The 12,464-nt window shown below is 44.7% G+C and overlaps 1 protein-coding gene across 7 annotated transcripts in view; it reads left to right on the top strand.

The window, feature by feature from the left end:
- Positions 1–12,464, top strand: part of LOC101168426 (anoctamin-4-like) — a 144,186-nt gene that overhangs the window by 28,068 nt on the left and 103,654 nt on the right. For 2 of the 7 annotated variants that reach the window (XM_078941692.1, XM_078941691.1), the window contains exon 1: positions 10,357–10,777. The exons of 4 other annotated variants lie outside the window; for them this stretch is intronic. The gene's annotated coding sequence lies outside the window, so the exon portion shown is untranslated. Of the gene's footprint in view, positions 1–10,356; positions 10,778–12,464 lie in introns of those variants that run through there. One more of the 7 variants, XM_078941690.1, reaches the window with a different exon arrangement.

The raw sequence follows: 12,464 nt of genomic DNA, 5'->3' as shown, positions 1-12,464 counted from the left end.
GCAGCAGATGGCAGCAGCAGCAACAATGGTTCCCCTTAGCACTGGCAACTCAAACAAACCATCAAATTATAAAAAAGTAAACTGAAGCATGCTAATAAATGTTATCAAATGTGTGTGTTATGTTTGAAAAAGAAATCCAAAGGTATATGCAAAAATAAAGTGAACAGATATGTAGGGTGTGGTGCAGGATGTCACTGCCCTGATGGGGTGGCAGTGTAGGCAGCCACCACACACACTTTAGTGTGGTAGGGGTGTGGCCTTCCAACAAACTCACTCCTGATTGGAGAGAGTGGTTGTCATAGAAACAGTGACTTAGATCAGGCGCATAAGGGCTTAATGTGGTTGAAAGTGGGCAAACTTGTTCGAGGCATTAAGGTGACTCGCAATCAGTTTTAAGATAGTAGACAACCCGTTGAGCCTGTAGATCCAAAGTGTTCATGCACATTTTTCTCTATGACAGGTCATAGGAACATTTAAGCAACATGTAAGGGTAAGAAAGGGCGATGAGAACAGAAGGAAGGATGTTGGACAAAGGTTTCCTTTTTTTTTTAACTTAACAGTAATCTGCGCTGTGCAGGGAGTCTGTTAATGCTGTTCCCGTAAGCGTACTCTTTGTTAGAAATGAGGACATCAGACAATCAGAGTGTGAACATCCTACGCTCACTTACATATGACGCTCACACCCAGTGTGTGCAGCATTTGTGAGAAGTCAATCAGGACAACAACAGCCTCACCTGTGCTTCATGAGCGTGTGCTACTTACTTTATCCCTGGAAATATTTCAAGTTGCAATTACCACACACACGGTTACCACACACACACAATGGTACGTTCCATTTTCGTGGCGTCCTTTAGGTTACTGAAGTGAACTGCAAGACACATCTTCGCTCCCCTTAAGATGAGGCCGCTCCTCTCTACGGCCCTCTACAGGCCAGACAACCCAAACACCCCCAGCACCCGTAACAGTCAGCCCCCCTCCTATCAGTGCAGGCGACTAAAGGCATTACTGACACTGTCTGGTACCAACATGGTGACATTTCTATATTAAGAAATTGGGGTCCGAATTGACCTTAGTTAATTAAAGCCAGAAGGAAATCATGTTCTACTGGTGACGTCACACTCACTCAGTCCAGGTCTCATGTACAGTCATTATTCATCAATTGTTTATATTTTCTCATATTATTTTATTTAAATGCTTAACATACAGAAAAATAGTAAATCTGATAAAGTACAAAATTACCCTACAAAGTTTGGGAATAAATGAAAATAATATTATTGTATGACCCAAACGCTGGGAATGCTCCTTGATGCCGACTGCTGTAGTTCTGTGCAGTTACACTGCAGTAATCCGGATGTAATGTTTGCAGCTCAGCTCTGAGATTTTCTGTCAGAAACTGTGGATTTAGAGGGATTGCTGAATGTTTGAGTCCAGTTCTTTGGCTGTGTGTTCCTCGTCTTTAACTGAAACGTCTTCCTGTCCAAGAATGAGCAACAAGGCGGGGCTAACATGACTGACAGGTTCTAAAACAGGAAGCTTAACTGTCACATGGAAACCAATAGACCCGCATTTTTAGTCCAATTTTTACCTGAAAAACGAAAATAATCCTTCAAAATTGCCCCCCAAAACGGCTATCGAAAATATAGAAAGTCTAACCTCAGTAAAATCCCATTTGAAGTTTATTTATTTGTGTTGGTTTAAAACATTGTGGCACCAGCCGCCTAAATATTATCTGCTAAACTTCTGTTTATTCTCTGCTGTAAAATATGAACAAGGAAGTAAAAAAAGCTTTTGTCTTGTTTTGGTAGTGGGACCTGAAATTTTTTTTTTCAGAGTAAATAAGTTACTTTAACCCTTGTGCTATCTTAGATGACCCCACCCTTGCATTGACGTGTTCTCCCTACCATGACAAAGGTGGATAAAGGTGGAAAGATTTCATGTAATCCATGGACACCAGTTAAGATCACAAATCATTGAAGAAAAAAGGTTCAGAGCACTGACTAGTGGGTCTAGATGACCCAACTCCCAATGTTAAAGTGCCTAGGATAGCACAAGGGTTACCCAGAAAGTAGATGTGTTAAGAGATGTTGCCATGGCATTTTAACTTGTGATTGTCACAGCATGTTGTGTAAATATTTAAGCAGAGATAACAATAATAGAATGCTAAAGATGTCTAAATTTGTTTTTTTTAATTCTCTTTTTGGAAATTAAGTGAAAAAAGTGAATTGTAGGATAATTATTTTACCCGTATACAGAAATCTGCGAGCCCCAGCATATTATTTTGCAATTTCAAATCAATTCTACCATTTTTTTTTTATCTTGTGTCTAAACGTAAATTGGGTGATAACATCAACATGAGTCTGCTCTAAAGCATCTATTGATTATCTGATTGTGTGGTTCTGGTCTGTCACAGTGAGAGTGTGCTCCACTGTCTTCCTTACAACTGACAGTTTGCTGCAGAAAAAAATTGTACTGATATTTGTTAATAGTGATTCTTTGCCTTTTTAAATGTGTCCTGTTATAATCTCTATGGTAACAGACACAATAACAGTCTCCACCTTAAAATAAGAGCCCGTTGGGTAAAAGTACATTTGTGACAGAGACTTGAAAACGTACTGGGGTTTGCAGTGGATTTTTATCCACAGAAGACTAGAAGATCAAAACATGAACCATGTTAACAACAGTTTGACTGTCAGCATTCAGCCAGTATTTGAGTTTCATCTGCTGGATTTAGGGGAATTTAGAAGTTGTTCTGCAGAAAACCTGAAAATCAGAAAGGCTGTTTGTTCCAGTGTTTTCCAAAGAACAGCTGGGATGTGGCCGTTTCTTATGAATGTTTTACAAACTACAACTTCATGATACAACAACATACGCACGAGAATGGTACGATCCATTTTCACCACATCCAGTAACTCTTGTGCTATCCAATGCACATTAAAGTTGGGAGTTGGGTCATCTAGACCCACTAGACAATGCGCTGAACCTTTTTTCTTCAATGATTTGTGATCTTCACTGGTGTCCATGGATTACATGAAATCTTTCCACCTTTATCCACCTTTGTCATGGTAGGGAGAACACGTCAATGCAAGGGTGGGGTCATCTGGACCCCACGATACAGCTCAAGGGTTAAGGTGGCCGTACAAACCTCAAAGGAACCGCTCAAGAAACATCTGTTCTCACTTTAAAATGTGGCCACTCGTCTTTATGTCCTTCCACGGACCTGGAAACCCAAAAACCTGCAGCACCCGTATGGGTAAAGCCCCGTACATGCACGTGACTACGGGCTGTGTCACACAGCCACTACGTACATTTTGCACATATTGCACAGAAGAAAACTGGTCATGAGTAAATACACGTGGGAAAAGTGGTGGTCTTTACATGACATTTTCACACATGTATCACAGATGAACCAAGTCAAAACCACGGAAGAAGCTCAAATAAACCACGCAAAGAGTAAATCAATGTAGAACATGAAATGTATGTGGTAAAATGCGCTGTTTATATGCAATTCATTAGTGATTTGTGAGTCAGTTAAGTAATTTCAATGTGTGCGCCGTATAATGTCCAGAAGCAGTCACACTGCTGACCTCTAGAAGGTCATTGTGTCCCATTGTAACATGGGACTTGTGCAATACTGTTATATATTCTCCTCTGTCCAATATTCAATAGATTTAATTTATCACATTTATATGTCTCTTCCTGTCTTTCACTGTAAACGGCTGGCCCTGGACCAGAGATACAAATTTCCTTTTATCCCTGTGGTGAAATGACAAAAAGGATCCTGAAACCTGAATAATACATACTGTATGTGCAATATAAAAGTTAAATATAAGATGTGCACATTAAAAAGTCCGTTAGACATACGTGGAACGGTTGTTGACGGACACAAATGTGTGTATACATCTTACAAAAATCACACAGAATTGCGTAAGATTTACGTAATAATTGCACATAAATTGTGGAAAAAGTGCATAAACTGCGTAATTCTCAACCAACGAAAGATTTTTGAACAATATAAAACCAAATTTATGGCCAAAAACCTTCACAGACGCAGTGATCCTGGTGTAAAGGGAACTGGTCAGTGTGAATGAGCCCTCATTGACGTTGCTGAAGTCTAACTCCGATCATCTTTTGATCTATTTTCAAAGCATTCACAGTAGTCTTTCAAATTATGATTATGCCGTTTTGATCCAAAATAATAAAAAAAAAAAAACCTGTGTGTCACAAACAGGCAGATTCCAATTGCAGCAGGTTTTATTAGCTCAGCTAAAAGTCCACAGGGCTACAGTAAATCAGGGTCAGACAGGCAGAGGTCAGTAACGAACATCAGAGAGCAAATCATCAATACTCAGAGAGATTCAGGCCAGGCGGCAGGCAAACGGAGTCAGAGATGAAACAGGGTCAGGAAATCAGAAGATCGGGTCAGGATATAACGCTCGATAATGCAAGCAGAGTGGCACAAACAATACTCAGAGGCTCAGTTTACTGTGAGTGGTTCCCGCCGGTGACCAGAGGGGGGAGACACAGCTCCCTGTCGTTTTTTTAGAACATCGTTTTGGCAGAGGGGCACGAGTCCAATAGAAATTCACCTCCGAGTTGTTGGCGGGACTGTTAGGGATCCCCATCCAAACCATCCAAGATTCCAGGTCAGACAAGGAAAACTAATCCAGACACGGATCTATTTGCCTGCAAGTGGATGTATGGAGCAGTGATCTGTTAAACCCAGCGTATTGCATAGATGAAATGTTTGATCTTATAGCATTGATTTGACCCATGAAGTGGTCTGCAAAGCCCTCACATGCAGCATTAGACGATGGCATGGAGGATTTATTAAAATATCAATTGTTTTAAAAATAAATTTTGGGTTGTTTTTATTTTCTGAAATGATTTTGGAAAAATAGGAAGTACTGGTCCGTTTATCTGAGGTATTGTAGATTTTGAGTTTTTCTTTTAAAATGTATTTATGAATTATTAATTTTGTCTTCCTGTATCTCCTCTCTGCCCTCCTGCAGTTCTGCTTCAGACCCTTAATGTCATCAGTCTTCCATTGGATTTTAGGAGTGGTTCTTAATGTTTTTGTCTTGAATGGAGCCACTGCATCTATGGAAGACTGAAGTCTGTTATTAAAATGTAATGGATTTTACTGGTGACATTAAAAAACACAATAATGGTCTGATATGGCCAAGTCAACAACAGAGGACACCCCGGTGGACAGACCGTAGGTAATGACCAAGTCCAGGGTGACATGCAGCTGAAAATCAATGCTGCTCAGAAGATTTAAAAACTCACAGGCATAGATATCATCATAATTGTCAACATGCAAATTAAAATCACCAGTTATTAAAATCCTATTGTACCTAATATGAAGAGATGATAAAAATTCAGAGAATTCTTCTATAAAACAGGAAGGAGGGGTTGGTGGTCTGTATACTTTGACAGTTAAAACAGGTGGGTCTCCAGAGAGAAAAGCATGATGCTCAAATGAACAATACTTACTAAGTAAAATATTTTCAGATGATATTGTTTTGTGAGCAATCGATGCTGTACCTCCACCTTTCTTTCCTCCCCTGATTGAAAATAAAAAGTTTAAATTAGGTGGAGAAGCCTCAGTGAGAATAGCTGGTGCATCAGTGCCAAGCCAGGTTTCAGTTAAAAACAAACAGGTTAAATTATGGTCTAAAATCAGATCATTAATGACAAAAGACTTATTTAAAAGGGATCTGACATTTTAAAGAGCCATCTTCATGGTTGTGGGTACAATCTGATGTGTGCCTGTCATGGGTTTTGTGACTGATGTGTGGAATTGGTCAGAGACATCTAACGTGCGAGGCAGGTGGATATGAATGGAAATGATTTGAGAGTCTATTGGTGATGCGGACTGGTATGTGATGCTGAATGGCAGAGAATGATGAGTCAGGGGTGTGGGTGTCCTGGTTCAACCGTCAGCTGGGAATAGTTTTGAAAGAACGGAGGGTGAGATCAATGTTCATGCTGAGAAGACGGGAACCACTATTGTTAAGGCCCGTACACACCGGGACGAATATTCGCCAGGCCTTATTCGCCAGCGTTTTTCGCCACGTTTTTTGTGTTCACACCAAGGTGATTTTCGCTGACGATGAGTGGAGTGAACATGCAATTTCATTCCCTGACGTTAGATGGCGCTTAATGTAAAACAGAAATACTCCTGTACACAAGGTGGCGCCGCGCAACTTTACGCTTCTTAAAGTCGCTTTTCACTCAGAAGAAGAGAGCAAGTATTTACGCGCTTGTCAGAATCAAACAAAGAAAACATGAATATTTCAAGCACCATGTAGCTCCAACTGGTGCTTGGTTCGGGGATATTTTAGAATGTCCGTCATTATTGCTTCGCGGCTGTGTAGACGCTACTTGGCGTCTATCTTCTTCGCTGGTATGTGTGCTCAGCAAGGCAGTTTTGTGTTTGAGCGCCCCCAAGTTGTGTTTTACTGTAACTTCAGAATCTCCAGACACGTGTGCAAAAGCGCCATTCTCATTGGTCGAGTAAATTTCGACGCGATGCGTCGAAAAAAAAAAACGAACCCGAGGCGTGTTTTTTTTTTGACGCTTTGACGCGTGCCGTTTTTTCGCGTCGGTGTGCACACTCTCGTTGGTGCCCTTTGTTTAGTCACGAGGCGTTAAACGTCGGCGAAAATCGCCGGCGAAATTCGTCCCGGTGTGAACAGGCCTTTAGGGTGTAAACCGTCTGATTTGAAGAGGTATGGTCTATTGTAAAAAGTTGTGAAATTATCAACCTATGGAATGCTCATGGAATGACAGTATGTTTTTAACCAAATGTGAAGCTGACGGACGCGTGAGAATATGATGTCTCCATAATGGGGTGCAGGCAGTGGTCCAGAAATGATGCAGTTTCTGTTTAACTGTTGGATATCAGATGGATGAAGTCCATTTTCAGAGTCTCTGATTGCTGTAGTTTCAGGTTGTTGGTGCCTGCATGTATGATGAAAGTCTCCGCAGAGGAGTGTTTAACAGAGAGTTGGTGGGCAGAGTTTTTAATGTCATTGACGACCGCTCCAGAGAGTGAGTAAGTGTGGCACCTGCTGACCCGGACATGCCGGATAACGGAGTTTCCCACGATGACCACGGGCTGCTGCACGTGTCCGGGTCTCTCTAGCAGTGGGGTGATGAGCAGCGGCCTCCGCTCCAGCGTGCTCAGGTGGAGAAATGGGAGCTCCATAGCGATGTTTCCGGGCAGACAGTACTCCAGCGTGAAGACCCGGTTTTGTTGTGGAGAGTAGATCCCCTGAAGCCGGTGAAACGCAGGATGCGGCGCACAAGACCCAGGAACGTTCGCCTGAGCTTCGGGCCACCGCCTCTTTCAGCAGACGGCGGCGTTTCCCTCTTGTGGCGGGCGCCAGTGGAACAGCAGACGCTGTTGGACCCGTAGAGGTGGAAGCGGGGGTCGTCGCCTGGCTGAGACTAGCGGTAGGAGTTCTCCCCTATGTCATACCCGGTGAGCCCGCTCGGGTCGCTGACGCCGCGGTGAGGTCTTCAGCCAGCGGGGCAAAGCGGTTGGTCAGCGCTAGGTTCCCCGAGCTGGCAGTGTCGAGTTTGGATCCACAGATCCTCCGGCTGCGACGTGTCACGTCAGCCCATGACTGCTTGGGCGTAGGGCAGAGGGCTGGAGCCCTGGAGCCAGCATCGGCCTGGTTCATGGAGGTCCCGTGGACTCCTAGCCTCCACTGCGGAGCTGGTGTTTGTGGTGCTCGGAGCTCCGTCTGTCCACTCCCACCCGTTGTTTTTACGGCCGCACATTCGGATGATGTTGCTGTCTGTGGCGGTGGAATGGGCTTCAGCAGGAAATTCTCCAAACCATGGAAGGGTCTGAGACAGGGAGCGGTTGTTGTTGAGGGAATGCTGTAGTTGTTGAATGGACTTAGACTGGGATGCCGATACTGATAGAATTTTTCTCTATCAAAACAGATTTTTCTCAGAGCTCCAGTCTAAGCCTTTGAACAGTTTCCTTAAGTTGGCAAGTCCTGGGTTACAGTCGTCAGGAGTGCATGAAACTCGACCCATGACCCCCACGTACAATGAATGAATCTGTTGGAGCGGCAGCCATCTTGGAACTTGGAACATCAAACATCCTGAATCAGCAGCAAAATGTCATCTCTGTTCCAAAACAGTTAACTCCTGTTTCAAAAGCAAATCCCTGTCACAAAATGACACATTCATTCTCAAAACTCTTTGGTCAGTCCTCAGAAAGTCCCGCCTCCTGCAGCACAACAGCAGCTAAAGCTCATCTTTGTCCCAGATCTAAGTTCTTGGGTTATTCAAAGTCTCAGTACAAAATACATCGTTCGCTTTAGCGTTCTTTTGGCCCCACTGTTTTGGACTTTTTGTCATCACCATGAACATGACGATCTCTCATATTGAGCAGACAGAATATAAAAATAAAGTCAAATAACCTGAACAGTCAAAGATACTGTAAAAGCACGGGAAATGTTTTGGTAAATGAAAGTAGCGCTGGGAGTTTCCCTCCACTTCCTTAGCCTTTTCCTGCTGCCGTCTGTCTGGCCACAGATTTTCATCGACATCACTCAGACTGTTACCCCTTCACAATGCAACGGAGGAGGAATCGACGTCCATGCCACAACCAACCACTGCACTGTTCTGCTGTGATCTCCTCACCAGCTGCATCCATCGCTTGGAGGAGAATTCAATGATCCTGAAACTTGTAGACCGTCCACTTCCAAGCTGAAAAAAAAAATCCTTTATGGGGTTGAAGTACATTCCAATTATCAACAGCCATGATTTCTTCCTCATGGTTTGGTGTTCCTGATACATTTAAAAAATGAAGGAAATGGTTTTGTACGGTGGCCCAGAAGGGTCACCACACAACACTGTAAATTTCGCAACACAACACATGATAACACACTACAATTCGTCACAACACTAAGAAAATTAACTCACAACACAACACTATGACTCACAACACAACACTATGACTCACAACACAACGCAATGACTCACAACACGAAACAATACAAAACATTACGTTTTAACACGTTATTGTTTTCGTGTTGTGACGTTTGTCTGTTGTAATTCCCACATATTTATGTACTGGACACCACTGGAAACACATATTCATTTGATGATTTAGAGTTTCTCAGATCTGCGTAGTAGGACATCCGCCCTCGGCGATCCGGCTGGCTGTCCGAAGACAAAGCTAGCCCTGGGGAAAGTTTCGACCAACCATGGTGCGTCTGAAGGAGGACCGTGGAAGGCGGAAATGCTGCTAGGAAGTCCTGAGAAGCAGTGTACAATCATCAGGAGTGCAAAACCGTCACAAAGCCCTCTCCTCTGCCGCTAACACAAAGCTACAAGCGTGGCCGCACTGCTCCTAGCATGTGTCTATTAGCAGCCAGACTCACGGAGATAGCAATGATGTCATCGCTCCGCCTCCCCTCTGGAAATGCCTATTCGAATTGTTCGCAGGGTGGATGTGAAAATGAAAATGCAATCCCCTCTTTGCTTTTGCGTTTTAATTATTAAGCCACTTCACCTTAATCCTGTTTCTTAAACGTTGTTATTACTTCTTCTTAAATTTAACATCTAAAATAATCCAGACATTATTAGATAAAGGTTTTAGTTAGAAAGATGACTTGGACCAAACTCTGGGATGTTTGGCTGTTAATAAACACAAACCTTGAAGGAGAACTAAACTGTTGACCTCTGATTTCATCAAGATTTCAAAACTGTTTGATGTGTGTTCGTTGTGGTTTCAAGACATTTAAAAGGGAAGACTCCTTGTACGCTGAGACGCTGTCACTTTACCCAATGCATCATGGGAGATGTAGTGCAAAAACGTATTTTATGATCTTTCATATTCCTAACTACTCAGTGTTTGGATGAACACAGAGCTGACATCCTGGAGATGGAAAATGTTTTTACATCAGTGAAAGAGGGTAATTTCCCACGGCACACCTGACCATCTCTCACAGCACACCGGTTGAAAACACTGATTTAAAGAATGCAAGCCAAAGCAATGGAGAAAAAACATCTGTAACAGATGAGAAGCGCTCTGTCTGCCACATGATGGTCATGTGACCTGCAGCAGGTTTCGGTGCATCCAAACTTAGGACCCTTCAGAGAATACAAAGACAGAGTGACGAGTGTGCCCTTGAGTCCCCATCATCGGTTCCTGCTGACACTGTAAACGGTCCCGGCTGTCACTGTTTTAGGCTTCAGCAACACTGACACAGCCAGCCCTCCTCTGATTGGTGGCCTGGGGAGCAGCTTGACCTCTCATTGGCTGCCAGGGAAGGCAGTTGAAGATGCCGCTGAGTGGCGCACACCTCCTCTCTGCCTCTCTCTAACACTGTAAACATCCTGCTCATGCTTGTAACCCCCCCCCCCCCCCCCCCCCCCCCCCACACACACACACACACACTGGCAGGAATATTTGGCAGCCGTTCACAAGCTTTTCCATGACTGCTGCAACAGGGAGGCTGTGGGCTTGAGTGATGCTGGATCGATCGATATGAGCAGAGAGGGGTGAAAAGTGGGGGTGCAGGTTTCCCCGGTGGGATGCCGTGTTGGTTTGTGCCCCTCAGCGAGGTCGTTGGCACGCGGAGCTGCAGGGGGAGACGGGTTTCTTCTGTGTGTGAAGGCGTGCACGCTTCTGCAGGAGTCATCAAGCTGTTTCGGCATTTGCAGCAGGGAAGCCCCCCTCTCCTGCTTCGTCTCCCCTTTCCTCCCCTCTGAGGGAGGAAGCTGCCTCTGACTCTCTGCCAACCTCACGGTGAGTCTCGTCAAGTTGTCTTGAAGCAAAGGCGGCTTGTTCTTTGGAGCGCGGCGTGCCTTTGTTGTGGTTTTGTGCTGCAGCACTCCGTCACTCTCGCATGGATCGCTCTCCAAAGCTGTGTCCTGCATGCTCGCTTTCCCACGAACACATGACCTTCACGCAGTCGCTTTCTCCTGTATCCCCTCCTCCATGGCTGCCATCCTTTTTTGTTGACTACCTGTGATGCATCAGCTGTAGGACAGATGTGGGTCGTGCCTTTTGCTCAGAGGACGCAGATCGGTTTTAGTCACTGGCTGACCAGCAGAAACAACATCTCCATTCAGTCCTGACCTCCTCACAGTACCAGAGAGCTTATGTCATAGACTGAAGTTCATTCCCTTTAATACTTGGACCCTCTGCTCAAACCCCACGTGAACTCTGCCGACCCCTGAAAACAGGGGCCTGTGGCTGACCAAGTTGAGTTTGTCTCCCAGCCCCAGACCTGACACTTATTTTGTGTTTGGGTAAAGCTCCAAACCAACCATGTGACTGACATTTGGGTCTGATTCAAGTAGATTCAGTGGCAGAGCTAGAACGTCTTAAATTGGGGGGTGGTAGAAGACTTTTGAAGGGTTATTAATGAGTTTTCCAAACATAAGAATTTCCTCTTGGAAGGAAACGGCATGGATGGATGGATGGATGGATGGATGGATGGATGGCTGAAAGAGTGAATGCAACTGTGACTGTAAAGAACTTTGGGCTGTAAACTGTAAAGCGCTATATACAGCATTTAGCTTTCTTTGAAAATATATGTTTGGTTCAAGATCTGAAGAAAATCAGAAATATGTAAGTGCTTTCAAATGGACATTTGTTTTTGCTTCCTCTTGTTACAGAAAGTCAACTTGCCACATTTCAGATTCTTAACACAAATATCACTTTTTAATGGTCTGCATGAAGAATTAAGAAAGTTTAGTCAAAGCAACATCTGTGACATGGTGCCTCTGTCAATTACCTTCCCCCTCCCCCGTTCCTGCTCTGCCCTGCACGCGACCAGCTGAGTTCACTTACCTCATCATCATCCCCGCCTACTTAAGGAGGTCCAGGACCTGTTTTCAACGCCAGTCCGTTGTTCCTTCCACGGTGCTTACGTCTGGCCAGCTCACGTTGTGTGCCCTTGTTCAAGTCCAAGCTTCGTTAACGTGTCATCTCTTCTCCACCCTCAGGAACTGTCCGCTTCACGGGTGAACCTCAGGTCGCTGTCCACCGCTCTCGCTCTCCTCCTTGGATTCTGCCGAAGTCTCGCTCTCTGGACCTTCCTGCCGCTTACCTCCAGTCAGCCGCCACGCCACGTCAAGACTCCTAACTACTGTGAATTAAACCATCTTAATCTTACTTCCCGACTCCTAGTGTCCTTCTGGGTTCCAGCGTTTGGGTCTGTCCGAAATCCCGCGAGATCATGACAGAACGGACTGGCCAAACTCCAGACCCAGCTGACCCGGAAGGGCTCCGCCACGCCATTTCACTGCAAGGTAACCTTTTGAGCCGTCAAGCAGATGCGCTCGCTCAAATGTCGGTGGCTCAGCAAGATCTTTTTCGGCGTCTCGACAGTATTACACATACCCTTGCGGAATTAACTGGACAATCTCCCAATGTTGCAGCCGCAGCTCAAGCTCCTTCTTCCGGCAACAGCCTGGCTTCCGCTTCC

Source organism: Oryzias latipes, chromosome 23 (genome assembly GCF_053564925.1).
Source record: "Oryzias latipes strain Hd-rR chromosome 23, Olatipes_Hd-rR_3.1".
Classification (NCBI taxonomy): Eukaryota; Metazoa; Chordata; class Actinopteri; order Beloniformes; family Adrianichthyidae; genus Oryzias; species Oryzias latipes.
The sequence above is the reverse complement of the archived record's forward strand: the minus strand, read 5'-3'. Positions and strand labels throughout refer to the sequence as shown.